Here is a 17,732-nt window from a genome sequence, read left to right on the forward strand (position 1 = left end):
ATACCTTTCCCCATGACCATGACCTCTATAGAGGATCCACCCAATACTCTGCTATTTTGTTATTTTAGGGTTACCACTAGGTCTTATACACATATTATTTCTCATCCTTCCTATAGGTTTGGCCGATTAAGAATTCTTGGTTACCTTCAAGAGTAACCTAACGGACTACTTTCTTCATTAAACCTTTCCTGATTCCCATACCTGATGGGGCAGCCTTAACCCCCACCAATACCTTATATTAATTGTGTATAAATTCTGTATATACCAATGTGTATAAGTAGTGTTCCTCCTCCCTGCCTCAGTGGAATATAAACTCCTGTGGGAAGGAATTATATCATTTGTTTAATGTCCCCAGCCCTTAGAACAGTGCCTCATGTATTAAGAACATAATAAACATTTGTTTTCTTGCTGGACTGATATTAAATATCATTGATATTTTTATACTTTGTCTTCTGCACAAGTTGTTAATGGTACAACAATTAAAAAGCTTGAAAGACAAAGTTTCTTTGTAATTTAATAATTTTATTAATAAGACCAGCACATTTATTAATAAAAGGATGGTCATTTGGTCATCTCTCTTAGACTAATGACTCCTCATGGTGGTGGGTTAACAGTTTATATGCCCTTTACAGAGTATATGTTCTTGAGAGGTGACAACCATCTCTAATCAATTAATAATTATTGAGAAATTGAATATTACAATGAGAGGGTGGGTTATACTACAATGAGGGTCTTGTGGAACATGACTTGGGTCACCCAAATCTTGGTCAAAGGGACCGATCAATTCCCGTATCACTTGTCTGACAGAAGGGAGGATCAACACTTCCCCAGACTTCTCTGAGCAAACACTATGAGCAGGAATGGATCCATGAGCCTAAACTTAGAATTTCTTTTACTGTCTGGTTAGATGTTGGCCTGGATAAACCTCTGTCTAAGATTTTCCACACTGGCTGGTTTCTGGATGAGGAAGAAAGAAAGGGAAAAAAGTGGTCCTGATATAGCAATTAATTATTAAATACAAAAGAGAAATATTCATTTCTCACACTGGTGAAAGCCTGAAATCTACTTACACATTTCCTTTTAATTTTTGTTGTTCCTTAGGTTACTCATAATTTTGAATCTTCCTTAATTATAGTACTCTATGATTCATAGCTATATAGTATCACAAATGTGATTCATAGCCATATAGCTCCACAAATATAGGTATTAATGATATGGGCTTTTGTGACAATGACAAAAAGAACAAAAATTAGTAATTAGATGAGACCTATGAACATGAGACATCAAGGGACTATTAAGAGTAAAATTAAGTTATAGATTATGCAGTATAAAAAACAACTGCTATAGAAAAGCAAGTGTACACATGTTTATTAAATGCCTACTATGTGACAGAAAGATGACAGATCAGTAAAGGTAATAATAGCCAGAGAAAGCTTCATTGATCTATGGAATATACCAACTACCAAGCAAAGTTGACTATCATAAACTTAGTTCTATTTAGAGCAAAATGGAAGGGATGAATCCACTACTTAAAGAAGAAACATTCGACAAAAACCCAGAAATACTCATCTCTTATTTAGTTTTGATATTCTGCAACTAGGAAAATGGATTTTGAATGATGAAAGGTAGAATGATATAATCATATTAATAGTTTACATTTACATATTGCTTACGATTTAAACAGTGCTTTCACCAAAGCAACTCTATGATTTTGACAGGCTACTTTTATAATTCCTTTGTCATAGCAGAGAAAACTGAAACATAGCAAGTTTTGACTTAATCAAATTTATGATTCCAAGTCTTGGCACTAATTCTATTTTTCTTCCCAGTATGCCACTATTAAAGTATAGTGTAAAAGCATTGACAGCATAATACATGACCAGCTTTAAATGCGATAAAAAATCTTTGGATGCAATTTCATACAAGTGAAAGGAAATTATAAACAATCTCAGGGTTAACTTTTTTAAAAAAGTTAATTGGGGATTTTATCAAGCAATTTTTTTATTTGCAATTGGTAAACTAAGGTAGAAATAAATCCATGTGAAAGAAGTTAATTCTGACCTTTCCATCAGGTCCTTCCCCATCCTGCTTTTATTTGAGGATCATCTGTGACCAGCATAAATATACTGGCATGGACGTGAGCCATCTGTGAAGGCAGTACTGGACCTTCATAAGACTGAGAGTGTTGTCTTAAAAGCTGTGTGACTGTTCAGTGTATACATACACAGATATTTATGTATATATGTAAAATGTATATTTATCTGTGTATCTATGTGTCTATGTGTCTATTATGTATCTATCTGTGTATCTGTCTATGTATGTATCTATCTTATAGACCATTACTATGGGTTCCACAGAGAACACCAAAATTTTTTCATTTGTTTTTAGGAGGCTAGGCCATGCAGTGAATAGAATGCTGGGCCTGGAGTCAGAAAGGCCTGAGTTCATATCTGACCTCAGACTAACTAGCTGTGTGATGTTAAGCAAGTCACTTATATGTCTCTTTTCCTAATCTGGAGAATAGGGCTAATAAAAACACCTACCTCCCAGTGCTGTTATGTAGATCAAATGGAATAATGATTCTAAAGTGCTTAGCACAGTGCCTGGAATTTAATAGGTGCTATATAAATATTAGCTTTCCCCCCTCCCATGTGAATAGTTAAACTAAACTCAAGTTGTAATGGATCTCTTTTAGGAGGATCTGCAATTATTCAAAACTTGATAAATTAGCACAATGTCATTCACAACAGGAATATCTGAAGGACCCCACCACGAAGACTAGGGATTCTTAACCTGTTCTTTAACTTGCTTTTTAAAGCAATTCTCTAATAAATAGGCATTTACTTGGTTTAGTGTAACTGTTTACAACAAAGTGCTGCTATGAAAAATGCTGTGCACTGAGATCTTCCTGTCTTTGACTTCCTCAGAATATATGAATAGCAGTGAGATAGCTGGGTCAGAATATGAATATTTGATCACTTTTTTACATGGGCACAAATTGCTTCTCATAACAGTCAGACCAATTCACAACTCCCCAACAATATCTTTGTGCTCTTGGCTTCCTTTCATTTTTTAAGGTTCAAAAAGCATTTGTTAATTTACTTTTACTTTTAATATTTTTGCGTAGATGTCAGGCACTGTTAAAAAAGAATAGTTAGCCAAAAGCATTGCAACCACTACTAAAATGAAATTGTTGCAAAGGATTAACATACCCCATTATCCTCTCTGAGCCTGGGTTTTTTAAGTGGGTGCTCTTGACTTTCCATGGCTCCTCCATCATTGAGTATTGTTATCTTTTATTATCTTTGCTGTCAAATAGGGAGCTTTTCATCAATTATTTGATTTTCTTAGGTTTATTGAACAATTGGTTATGGAATCAAATTTTTTCTGATTCTTATTTATCTAGTCTATTTGTGATTACTTCTTTCTAATATATTTTGATGTCTGAAAGTGTTATTCATCTTTATTTCTACTTTTAAAAATGTTCCCTTTGAGATTCCAAATATTTTGTTACTCCGAATGAATTTTGTTGTTGTATGGGGCATACTCACTCCTCTCATTGGAACTCATATTTCTGCCTCTGCAACTCTGCACTCTGGTGAGCCATATCTTACCAAGTCTGGAATCTACCGTGACAATTTCTGGACAGCTCCAAGTCTTGCCAACAGGAAAGAAGGAACAAAGGAAGGAAATAAGAATTTAAGTGACAATTATGTGCCAGACACTGTGTTAAACTCTTTGGAAATATAATATTATTTGATTTTCATAAGATCCCTGGGTGGTAAATAACATTATTGTTTCCATTTTACCATCAAGAAGTTTGAAGCAGATGGAGATTAAGCAACTTGCCTAGGTTCACCAGTAAGTGGATCTGCATTTGCACTCAGGTTTTCCTGACTCTATGACCTGTGCTCCATTCATTGCACCACCTTTGGGCACCTAGTCACATATCATCAGGTCCACTTTGCAACGCTTCATCCCTTACACATATTTTCTTCCCCTATTAAAATATACACTTATTGAGTATGAGATTGTCTTGCTTGTATTTCTATCCTTAGCACTTGGAAAAGTGCCTGATATAAAATTAAGTTTTTAAAACATGCTTTTGCCCTTCATTCATTCATTCATGTAATGTTTTAAAATATTTCTTGTCAATTTGATTGGCATAATGCTCAACTCAAAGTTTAAGTAATATAATTTGTGTTATGTTGGCATATCCCAAATTTAAACAATGAATATTCCTTTAATGATTTGCCATTCCTTGCTTCTTTAAAGAGTGTTTAATAATTACATTTATATATTTTCTGTATGCCATGGTTGAATGACTCCAAGAATTTGTTTCAATGTTTTCATTATTTTGAATGGGATTTCATTTTCTATTATTTACTCCTGGAATTTGTTGTTGCTGTCCTAAGATTCTGTATCAGGAGAGTTTTTCTCCCTGTTTAGATTTATGCCTTATGTTTCTCTTATACTGTTGGTATTGTTAGCATTAAAAGAATTATGTCAAATAACAGGGCCACTGTGACATAGGAAATGGGCACATTTTCACTGCACCACACACACACACACACACACACACACACACACACACACACATACACAGAGTTGAGTATAGAAATCTATCTTACTTGACTGAGAAGTAGAAGGGGAATGTGGGGGGTGATAAAATTAAGGCCAGATTAAGGGAGGCAGTACTCAAAAGCAAAAAATTTAGGTCTATATTTATTTCACAAAAGGAGTTTGGTACAGCATTTCCACCTCCCCCTCATTTTTAATAAAAAATTTTATTGTATATGTATGAATTGTTCTTTAAATTGTTCTTTACAGAATTCTTCTATAAATTCTCTAGACCAGGAGATTTTTTCTCTGGGACTTTTTCATGTGTAATCCAAGTTTATTTCCTAAGATTGGGTTGATTAAGACATCTATTTAATAATTTATAATGCTAGGAATTTATTTTTGTAGATAATCTTACATTTAAAATATTTTCAGTTTGGTAAACATTTTTGCATACAATAAGTTATTTTAATAAAGGCAACATAGAACTAGTAGAGTTTATCATATCCTTCTTTTCAGCATAGTTAATACTTGCTTCTGTTTTTCAGTATGTCATTATTAAATCATCTGATCTCTCTTGCACCTCAGTTTCTCAATCTGGAAAATGAGGAATGCTGATTAGATGATCTCTGAGATTCCTTCCATTTCTAAATCCTTGATTATACAATTGCAAGCTTTTTTCCCCCAGATATGTCATACCATTGGCTCATGATCGCTTTTCTGGCAACCAAAACCTCCAGATATTTGTTACATGAAATGCTACTGAGCCTCATTTCACTTTATCCTCTATATTTATAAGTGGATTTCTGAATATCCATTCAAGATATTACCTTACTACCTGCTGAATTTCATACCGATTTGTCTCTTCCCACTTGAAATTTCTTTGAATTTTGATTCTCCCTTCAATGACATTAGCTATTTCTTTAGTTTCACATTTTCATTGTGCTAACATTCTACTTTGTTTCAGTTGTCTTGTGATATAAGGACATTTTGCATGAACCAGGCAGTCCAGTAATGCATAAAGAAATAAGTATTTTATTGTAGACTGTTTTATCTCATATCAAGGAAGGGAATAGGCCTTATGTGAGGTACCTAAGTACTTAGGAGAAGAGCAACAAAAGAAGACAGGAATCATAGTAAAGGATGCCACTCAATCTCGGTCACCAGAGAGGGTTGATGCAACTAATTCTTAATCACTCTTCCAGAGAGTCACTATGCCAAAACCAAAATGATCCACAGGTGTTCATACCCTTTGACCCAGCAATACCACTTCTAGGGTTGTATCCCAAAGAGATCACACAAGTGGGAAAAGGACCCATATGTACAAAGATATTTATGGCAGCTCTTTTTGTGGTAGCTAAGAATTGGAAATCAAAGGGATGTCCATCAATTGGGGAATGGCTGAACAAGCTGTGGTATATGAAGGTAATGGAATACTATTGTGCTATAAGAAATGGGGATGATACGGACTTCATAACAACCTGGAAAAACCTACATGACATAATGCTGAGTGAGCAGAGCAGAGCCAGGAGAACATTATACACAACCACAGATATATGGATTCTGTGAGGACTAACCCTGACAGACTTTGCTCGTCTCAGCAACACAAGCTACAAAGACAACTCCAAAGGACTCACGATGGAGAATGCTATCTACATCCAGAGAAAGAACTATGAAGTATGAATGCAGACTGAGACACACTTCATGCTAGCCTTCCCCCCCCCCTTTTTTTTTCTTTTTCTCTCGTTTTTGTTCTTGAGTTGGTTTTTTTTTTTTGTTTTTTTTGTTTTTTTTTTTTTGGTCCTGTTTCTTCTTTTTCATGATTCATTTCGTTGGTCACAATTCTTCTCCATAACTTGACTAGTGTGTAAATTAATTCAATGCGAAGTTATACGTGGAAGTTATGTGGGATACCATGCCGTCTTGGCGAGGGAGGGGGGAGGGAGGGAAGAAAATCTGGAATTCAAAATTATGTAGAACTGAGTGTTGTAAACTAAAAATAAAAAAAAAAATAAAAAAATAAAAACGAGTCATTTCAGGTTAAAAAAATTGGAGGAACAAAGATATTCATCATTGGTTCTGAGACACGTTTCCTTCTGATTTGGCACTCTGAGTTTATGCTGGTTTTCTCACTCCTATTTTATGGAAAGAAATGCTTGGATCATTACCATTTTCACTTTGGAGCAATTCATTCTTCCATTGTGGTCACTGATTTTTATAAAAATGTAGAAACCTCTTCACTTCAATAATCACAAATAGGGGAATTAGTCGAAGCTCAATGCATGCTCAGTTTCCAATTCTGACTTCTTTAGTTGGGAACCATTTCCAATGAGAGAGTACACACACCTAATGAGGGTTTTATATGAAGATATAATAGATTGAGTGTTTATATAACCTACATGGGTACAAAGAAGAGGGTGATGAGTATCACTGTCTTGCAAACAGATGAGTTATAAATAGTTCAATAAAAGATGTTCTCAAAAACTGTAGTGGAACATAGAATGGGGCTCAAAAGAAGGAATATGGAGGGTAGCCATTACATTCAATCACTAAATATTTCAGGATTGCCACAGTTCTCCCCTGCTACCCACCATTAGATCTGAGTTCGCAAGTTTCAAAAGAAGAGTTCAAAAAACTTCCTATGGCTGGTGGGATGGTGCAAGAGCAAGAATGCTGCATATGTAGTCAGAGGTCACACGTTTGAATTCTGGTTTTTCCTCTTAGGACTTGTAAGATTTTAGGACACAACATTTTACATCTTGGGATACCAGTTTCCTCATCAATTAAATGCTAAGGTTGAACTAAATGACCTCTAAGTTTTTCAATCATAAGTCCATGGTCCTATAGTCTTACACTTTTGATCCTATGATCCACACTTGGTAGGATTGTTGGTTAGATGACCTCTAAAGTCCCTTATGACTCTAACTGCTATAATCTTGTGAAAAAGTAAGAAACAATGTGGTCATAGGCTCAAAAGAAAACAGCATTTTAATGTACCTGTTGTGGAGAGTGTTGCTGGTTATATATGGATCTTTTCAACTGCAACTTCAAAGTATTTTCACATGTGAAGGGCAACTGTATTTATTTCAAAGGTTTTGTAGCCAAAAAACTGTTTATGTGTGGTATCTATGGCAAATACATTTACTTCACAGTTAAAGAGAATAGCTTAAGGTTCAAGTGGTTGAATTACAATGATATGTTGTGGGTGGGTGGCCTCTAAATAAAGGAGAGAACCAGATGAATTGCTTTTATTTTGTTAAACTTCAAAGAATAGAGCCAATAAGACTTACAGAGAGCTGGGATGTTGAAAGTACCATGCAGAGAGAAATAAAGGTGCTGTAAGTTAGGATCAAAGGTGATGCAAATAACATTCAGGGTCAGCAGCAAGTAGTAGCAGCATTAAAAAGGTCTCATTGATTCACAGCCTCATAGATGTACAGAAATGTACCCACTAAGCAGTAGGAGGGAATAGAAGAAAATCAGATAATCACTGGGAAGAGGAATTACTTTGCACAGCTTGCAGATGCTAGTTATATATAATGTTAAGAGCAGATAATTACCTGGATAGAATATGATCTTTAAAGAGTTTAGTTAAGGTTTTTTTTTTCTTTTCTTGGCCCCTTCATTGTGGCTTACATGTTCAAATAGAAAAGAATGATATTTCAAAAGGAAAATGTCACATCTTTATCTACCTTCTTCGGTATTTTGAAGTAATGAGAATTTTGGAAGAATTTGAGCAAGTTTGAAATCTGAGTAGCGAGCATGGTTGGCACATTTGAAACTAGTTAACATGCTGCAATGGATCAAGTGTTTTTATTAAACCATTTATTTTAAGCTGGGCCTGACTCAGGCCAGTCTAGTAGCAGAATGCCAAGTACTACTGAAGTAATCAAGAAAGGCTTTGTTAGGAGGTGACACCCTATCTGTGGGATCCTAAGAGGCAGAGGTGAGGAGAGGATGTATTCTAAACATGGAAGAAATATAAACAGACAAAGGTAGGAGATGGAATGCCATATACAAGGAACAGCTAGGAGCCCCAATTAAATGGAAACATAGAATATATGATTATGCAGTGGTAATAAGACTATAATAGTAGGTAGGAGCCAGATTATGGAAGGTTTTTAATGATTGAAGATTCTTTTTATTCTAGAGGCAAAAGAGAACCAATGAATATTTTTGAGTAGTTATGATGACATAATCAAATCAGATTTTTTATAATATAAATTTGGTAGTTGCATGAAAGAAAGATTGTGAGGAATACACATTTTAACCTAGAAAGACTGTCACTATTTGGACTATCATTGTTTTGAAGTGTTCGTTGTTATTTGATATGTTATTTCATAGAATTGCATCCTATTTGAAATAAAAGAAATGGAGCCACAGAGTGCTCCATTAGTGAGTGGAGGAGCTAAAAGTAGAATTAATTTTCCTGTTTATCAGGCTTTATGCAATCCATCATTCTTTTGCATACTGAGACATCAGTTTCTGAGAGGCCTTCTCATACACAACATTATGTATAGAAAGGCACAGTTTGCACTTTCTCAGGGGAGAAAAACTGAAAGCTTTTAGAGCCATGATAGGTCAGTCAAATGATGACTTGCTCTAATTAGCACTCCCACAATCTATTCTGCTTTTCAACTGTAATCAAGCAGCATTTCAAAATACAAGATTTATTTCTTAAATTTTGCAAACAATCATAATCAAATAAACCATTTGTAACCAATTCCCTTATAGTAGTGGTTCTTTTATGTTATTTTTAGACGGTGAGGCTAGTAGTCTTTGCCATATACCCCTCACCCACTACACCCCCCCACACAGACACATATCCATACACATGTTGGTTCATATTAATATCATCCTATTTCTTGCCCAACACTATTGATATTAAGAAGTATTGGGCAAGTCTTTTATAGAAGTTGAGTTTTAGTTGGGACTTAGATGAAGCCAGAGAGGTAAGTAGTTAGAGTAGAAAAGAGGGAGAATTCCATCTATCGGGGACAGCCAGAGAGAATGTCTAGAGCCAAGAGATGGAGTATGTTGTTTGTGGAATAGCCAGGGGATCAGAAACACTGGATCAAATAGTATGTGTTGAAGAATAAGGTATAAGGAGACTGGTGAGGTGGCAGGGGTGGGAGTTGGGGGACACTCAGTTATGAAGAGCTTTGAATGTTAGAGCATTTTGTATTTAATCCTAGAGGCAATAGGAACCTATTGGAGTTTATCGAATAGTTGGATTGATATGATCAAATCTGTGCTTAGGAATATCATTTTAGTGGTTGAATGGAGGATGGATGGGAGTGGGGAGAGACTCGAGGCTGTAGACTTACCAGCAGACAATTGCAATAATTAAGGCATGAAGTGATGAGGGTCTCTGCTAGAGTGGTGGCAGTGTCAGAGAAGGAGTGTATTCAAGAAATGTAAAAGTTTATTCTAGGGGCAGCTAGGTGACACAGTGAGTAGAGCACTGGCCCTGGAGTCAAGAGGACCTGAGTTCAAATCCAGCCTCAAACACTTGACACACTAGCTGTGTGACCTTGGGCAAGTCACTTAACCCCAATTGCCCTGCCTTCCCCACTCTAAAAATTGTGCAATCTGAAGGCCTTGACATAGGCCAGATCTTACGCTGCATAACAAGATAAGGTCAAAATTAGTACATGATTTAAACATAAAGGGTGAAACCATAAGCAATTTAGGAAAGCAAGAAATATTTTATCTGTTAGATTTGTGGAGAAGGGAAGAATTTATGATCAAACAAGAGATAGAGAACATTATGAAATGCAAAATGGGTAATTTTGATTATATTAAATTTAAAAGTTTTTGTACAAACCAAGCCAACACAACCAAGGTTAGAAAGAAATCAGAAAGCTGGGAAACATTTTTATAGCTAGTGTCTCTGACAGAAGCCTCGTTTCTAAAATATATAGAGAACTGAGTCAAATTTGTAAGCAAATAAGTCATTTCCCAATTGATAAATGGAAAAAGGATATGAACAGGCAGTTTTCAGATGATGAAATTAAAGCTATCTATAATTAGGAAAAAGTGCTTTACATCACTATTGATCAGAAAAATGCAAATTAAAACAACTCTGAGTTACCTATCAGATTGGTGGATTCCTCACTCTCACCTATCAGATTGGCTAATATGACAAAAAAGGAAAAAGATAAATGTTGGAGATGTGGGAAAAATAAAACACTAATGCATTGTTGGTAGATTTATGAACAGATCCAACCATTCTCGAGAGCAATTTGGAACCATGCCCAAAGGGCTATAAAACTGTTTATACCCTTTGATCCAGCAATACTACTAATAGGTCTGTATCAGAAAGATATGATTAAAAAAGGGAAAAGGGACTTACATGTATAATAGCTTTTATGTGGTGGTCAGTAATTGGAAATTGAGGGGATACCCATCAATTGGGGAATGGCTCAACAAGTTGTGTTATATGAATATTATGGAATACTTTTGTGCTATAAGAAATGATGAGCAGACAGATTTCAGAAAAATCTGGAAAGTCATATATGAACAGATACTGAGTGAAGTGAGCAGAACCAGGAGAACATTGTACACAGTTACAGCCACATTGTGTGATGACTAACTTTGATAGACTTAGCTTTTCTCACAAAGGTGAAGTTCTAAGACATTTCCAAAAGGCTCATGATGGAAAATTCTGTCTTCATCCAGAGAGAACCTATAGAGTCTGGATGCAGATTGAATCATACTATTTTCTCTTTTTTTCTTGTGGTTTTTCCCTTTTGTTCTGATTCTTCTTTCACAACATGACTAATGTGGAAATATGTTTAATATGATTGTACATGTATAGCCTATATCATATTGCATGCCATCTTGAGGAGGGGAGAGGAGGAAAAATTTGGAACTCAAAATCTCATAAAAATGAATGTTGAAAACTCTCTTTACATGTAATTGGAAAAAAATACTATTAAGTAAAAAAAATAAAAAGAGAAATAAAATAAATCAGAAAAAAGAAAAATCTACAGGCCTTGGAAACAGCTTTGATATGGGGGAGGCTGGGTTAAAAGATAGTGAGGAATCCAATTCCATACAATCTAATAAGCATTTATTAAACACCTACTATGTGCCAGACACTGTGCTAAGTGCTGGGGATAAAATTAGTAATAATAAAAAAGGCATCCCCTGCTTTCAATGGGGGAAGAAAACACACAAAATGATGCTAATAGAATAAAAATGGCAATGCTTCCTAAATTAATTTACTCATTCAGTGCCATACCAATCAAACAACCAAAAATATTTCATAGAGCTAGGAAAATATAGTAAAAAAATTCCTTTGGAAGTATAAAAGGTCAACAATATCAAGGGAAACAATGAAAAGTGAAGTGGAGAAAGGTGACCTAATGGTATCAGATCTTACATTTTATTCCAAATCAGTAATCCTGGAAACAATATGGTACTGGATAAGAAATAGAGTGGCTTATCAATGGAATAGATTAGGTGGACAACATACAGAAGTAAATGACTGGTGTAACCTAGTTTTTGACAAATCCAACAAGAGACAAACCAAACAACAGAGGATCATGGGAAGCAAAATAGATAACTTTGGTCATGCTAAATTAAAAATGTTTTGCACAAACAAAACCAATGCAGACAGAATTAAAAGGAAAGCAGGAAGATTTACAGTAAGTTTTTCTGATAAAGTTTTTTTTCTCATTTTTCAGATATAGGGAACTGAGTCACATTCATAAAAATAGCCATTCTCCCAGTTGACAAATGGTCAAAAGGTATGAACAGTCAATTTTTAGAAGAAGCAGTCAAAGCCATCAATAATCACAGGAAAAATAATTGCTAAATAACTAAGTTAGAGAAATTCAAATTAAAACAATTCTGAAGAACTACCTCATATCCAACAGATAGGCTGATATGATAGACAAGGAAAATAACAAGTGCTGGAGGGGATGAGGAAGCTTAGGTACATTAAAGAGATGTTGGTGGAGCTGTAAACTGATCCCACCACTATGGAGGACAATTTTGAATGATGCCCAAAGAACTATAAAACTGTGCATACCCTTTCACCTAGAAATACCACAACTATGTCTGTATCCCAAAGAAATCAAAGACAAAGGGAAAGGACCTAGATGTACAAAAATTTTTATAGCAGTTCTTTTCCTGTGGTGACAAAGACTTGGAAATTGAGGGGATGTCCATCAGTTGGTGAATGACTGAACATGGTATGATATGTGATTTGATGAAATATTATTGTGTCATAAGACATGACAAAGAAGATGGTTTCAGAAAAGCATGAGAAGACTTATACAAGCTGATGCAAAGTAAAGTGAGAACTAGGATAACATTTTCACAATAAAAGCAAAATTTTAATCAAAACCAACCAAGAAAGACAGCTATTCTGATCAATACAATGATCCAAGACAGTTCTGAAAGACTCATGATAAAATAAATGCTGTCTACCTCCAGAGAAAGAACTGATGAACTCTGAGAGCAGAATAAAGAATTTTATTTTTGCTTTATTTTTCATGCTTTTTTTTCCAACATGGCTAATGTGGAAATATGACATGTCTTCATATGTATAATAGGTGTTGTATTTCTTGCCTTCTCATTGGGTGGGGAAGGGAATGGGGGAAGGAAAAGAATTTAGAACTGAAAATAAAAATAAAAAAATAATTTCCAGTTACTATTCAGGATGATATTTTGCTCAGACCACTGTTGGAATAACTGTGATTGCAGCTATGCTGTACTGCTTCCCCCATTCTGCCCTTTCGGTTTGTCTTCCATAATAATCTATTTCCTCTCTAATTTCTCCCCTATCCTCTTTACAAATGAGAGAGAATTACAAAATGAAAAGGAATCTTTGGAATTAAATGTCCTGCCTTATTATTTTTTCCTTGATTCTCTTTACCTATTCTGATGCTGCTCTCTAATTCTTAGACTTTCTCTTCAATTAATTCTTCCATTATGATCAACCCTCCTATATTGAAGGTTTTTTATGATTCTACTATTCTTTTTACTCTCCTCATCCCCACTTTTTCCCCTATTTTAATATTGTTTATATGCAATGCTCTCTCTGTGTATGTATGCATGCATGTATTTATGTATGTATGTATATATGTCTGTGTGCATGTTCAAATGTATTTGGTTCAAACAAAAAATAAGGTCCATGAAATACCCCAAATCCCATCATTTCCTCCAAGTCTATGTTCTTGTATTCAACATTATGTGTATTTGAAATAACAAGGTCCTCTGCTTTCTTCCTCAATTCTTCCCTACTATATATTTCCTTTCCTTTTCCATTTTCTTTTCTCTGTTTAAAAAAATAACAAAAAAATAAAGAACAGAAAAAAATCAATCCCAGCTACTGTCTATCTCACTTAACTCTCTCTGTTTACCCTTGAAAGCAACACACCTTTGAAAGCCTATGTATTTTTCAACCCCATATGAATGTCAGTATTTTATTATTGTTTAGAACCTACAACCCTGCTCAGATATATTTAACTGTCCAGTTTTCATTTCACTCATGTATTCACATTTCAAAGTGTCTTCTAAGCTCTGATTCTTTCATCAAATGCTTGGAAGTCTTGCATTGTATTAAAGGTCCATATTTCCATCTATAGGATCACACTTATTTTTGCACAGTAAGTTAGTTTTGGTCATAAATCTTTATCTTTTGTCTTTTGTAATATTTTTTCCAAGATTTTCTTTCTTTTGTAGGAATTGCAGCATATTCATATACAGTCCTGACATTGGTTCTTCAGTACTTAAACTCTTTCTTTTTTGCTTTCCACATTTTTTTTTCTTTGACTTGAAAGCTCTGAATTTTGGCTATAGCATTCATGGTTAGTTTTTGTTTGGGATTTCTTTAAGGAAGTGCCTGGTGGGTTCTTTCTATTTTCACCTTACCTTCTGTTCTAGTAGATCTGGGCAGTTTGCTCATTGCCTTTACTAGAAAAATACATCATATTGTAGTGGAAAGGACACTGGACTTAGAGTCAGTAGGATATGGGTTCAAAAGCACACTAGACAAAATTACTAGTGTTGTGATCCTGGGCAAGTCACTCAACCTCTCTTTGCCTTAGTTTCTTCATCAGTGAAATGGAATAGGGGGTTAGATGTAATGACCTCTTTGGCTCTATTACGGGCAGGCTTGACATTCATAACCTATTAGTTCAAGTTCATTTTTGGGAAATAGGAGGCACTCAGAAGTTATTTAACAGTTTAAAAAAGGGAGATTTATTAAGCCCTAACATAGCAAGGATATTCCACATAGCTTCTATAGGCTCTCTCCCCCTTATATTGTTAAGGAATGTATCTGATTAGCATGGCAGGATGTGGTAACCTATCTTTGGAGATCCACCATGTGAGAGGGGTCTCAACTCCATATAGGTGGACCTCTTCATACTCTTACATGACTAGGAAACTGCCTCAAGGGAAGTGGGGGTCATTTGGGTCCCTCGGACAGTTTTGTCTCCTTTTAAAGAAAACTCATCCTTATTATGAAAGGGAGTGGGGAATCCCTGGTAGATACTGTTCATATAACAAGTCCCTTGTATCTATTGATCTCTAAGTCTAATATTTTTGTTATATCATTGTTGTCCTGATTGCTACACTCCATTTCATTTGATGTTCACTTCTTGGTTCTGAACTTTTTGTGATACTTTAAATTTTTTCCTCCTAGACTCTAATTTCATTTTTACCTCTTGCTATATTTCATTCCAGCCATTCTTATCGTCATATATGTGTATGCATGCATGTATGTATGTATTTATGTATATATATATATATTTTATATATATATATATATATTTTATATATATATACATATATATGTGTCAGGGACTCTGCTTATTAGCTATTTAGTCTTTTATTCTGGTTTCTCTTCATTGAATGTTTTGAATATGTTGTATTTTATTCTGTAAACTTAATATTTCCATCTTTTTTTTGGTAGGACTTTTAAGTAGCCAGTTCTCTTTTGTATTCTTAGAAGAATTGTGTAGGCCTTGTTTGAACCTCTTCCTCTGTCCTTTGTATGCCATTGCTGGTCTGGATATGTAACACTAGGTCCACCCTCCACCTTGAATCCCAGCTTTTTTCATAGTTTCCTAGTATTATACTGGGAGCTCTGGCCAACACCAGTCTCAATCTCCTTTTTATTACACTATCCCCAAATGAGAATTGATCCCAGCCCTTTGTGCGGTCTTGACAGGTCTCTGGTGGATATAAACAATTATGTTCGTCTCAGACCTCCTGAACAGCCCCTTTTCCTCACTACCTTTTCCAGGGCTACTGCTATGGTGCTGAATTGGCTCTTCCTTATTCTGTTGCTCTCTATATCCTAAGGAATGCACTGCTGGGCCCTGTCTCCTGTATAGTGATCTTCAGGGAGTGGATCTGCTTCTTTTTAGCAGGCTGAACCAGGATCTAGCTTTTCAGAGCTCCAGTTATCACAGCTTATACTGGTTTGTGACCACCTTTTTCAGAATGACTAAAAGACTGATTTGGGAAGATTGTACTGGCTTTCCTAGTGGGGGCCCCTTTATAGACCTTTGCTTTCCAACCTCTTTACCTGAATTCAATGCATTCTGTCATGTAATATTTTATTATTAGCTGTTGACTCTTATTTTGTGCAATTTTGGACTGAATGGAGGAGCTGCCTTTTGTTTGTTGTTGGTGTTCTTTATCTTTCTGGAATCCTATGTGGATATTAGCCATAGTTTATGTGCGATAGGTAGGCTCCTCCATAACCTTTCACATAGCCCCCTCCACTGGCATGCTGGCTTTAAAATTGAACTAGCCTCAGAAGGGAACTAGACTTACTCATTTTTGGAGATTTAGAGTAAGTACAGAGGGCAAACTAAGATTAAAAATTTCCTTTCATCCTAGGAATTGTGCAAAGTCAAGTAAGTTAAACTAACCAGTCAATCATTCAATGAAGTTAACAAATATTCCTTAAGCACTTACAGATAAGTGGCTCAGTGGGTGGAGCTCAAGGGCACCTGAATTCAAATATGACCTCAGACACTTATTGGCTGTGTGACCCTGGGCAAGTCATTTAACCCTGTTTGCCTCACTTCTTCATCTGCAAAATGAGTTGTAGAAGGAAATGACAAACCATTCCGGTGTCTTTGCCAAGAAAACTCCAAATGGGGTCACGTATAATTGGATACAACTGAAATGACTCAACAACAAAGAGGTTCCAGGAACTGTGCTAAGTAATGGTGATACAAATAAAAGTAGAAACATAGTCACTGTCCTCAAGGACCTCACCTTCTAAGGAGTCCGACAATATGCAAATACTCTAAATATTGAAAATATAGAGAGTAAATGGAAATTAATCTAAGAGGGAAGGCAACCACAGTGGGTGAGATTGAGAAAGGCCTTTAGGAGAGCAGCATATACAATGATTACAGCAATGTAAATGGAGATGGCAAAAATTTGAAAAAGAAAAAAACAACCCTAATTATAACTACCAAATTTTACTCCAGAGATAAAATTAATAATAATAATAACAATAACTTTCACTTACAAAGTACTTTGAGGTTTGCAAAATGCTTGACAAAAATTATGTCATTTCAATCCAGCAATGGTAGGAGTACCATGAGAATAGCTGTAACTAATCAGTCCCCTTTGCTGATGGTCTGGTAGTACATGAGGCTAATATATGGCTTAATGTTATGTAAATCTCTCCTGTAGGCCTATAGGACTGGCCCTACATTAGAAGAATAAACAGTGAAGGATCCGACTGTTTCCTAACAACCAATTTGTTCTCTGTGATAGTTGTATTGGAATCCATATTCATAGCCTCGGTGGGACTTTTAACCAATTTGGAGCAGATGCCAGGTTAAAATAATTGTCTCAAGCTCATAGCATCAATGGGACTTAGGGTACAAAATAGCCAAATTTTAACAAAGAAGGTTATGAGTGATGAAGATGAAATCTTCAACAAGTTTCACTGTCTTGCTAAGTGAGTTCTTGCTCACTTTCTCATATTTCTTTTCTCACTTTCTTCTCATATTTGCTATCATGTTGATTTAGCATTAGTTTAAAGTCAGGGGATTTGGTTTCTCTGTTCCACACATTTTCCCCCAAAGCAGGTAAACCCAAGGTCTTATTAACTTTTCCAGTGATGCGACAGTTTGTATTGATTTACTTTACTATACTTTTAAACATCCTAATCAGAATATAAAAAA

The sequence above is a fragment of the Trichosurus vulpecula genome, chromosome 4 (genome assembly GCF_011100635.1).
Source record: "Trichosurus vulpecula isolate mTriVul1 chromosome 4, mTriVul1.pri, whole genome shotgun sequence".
Taxonomy (NCBI): Eukaryota; Metazoa; Chordata; class Mammalia; order Diprotodontia; family Phalangeridae; genus Trichosurus; species Trichosurus vulpecula.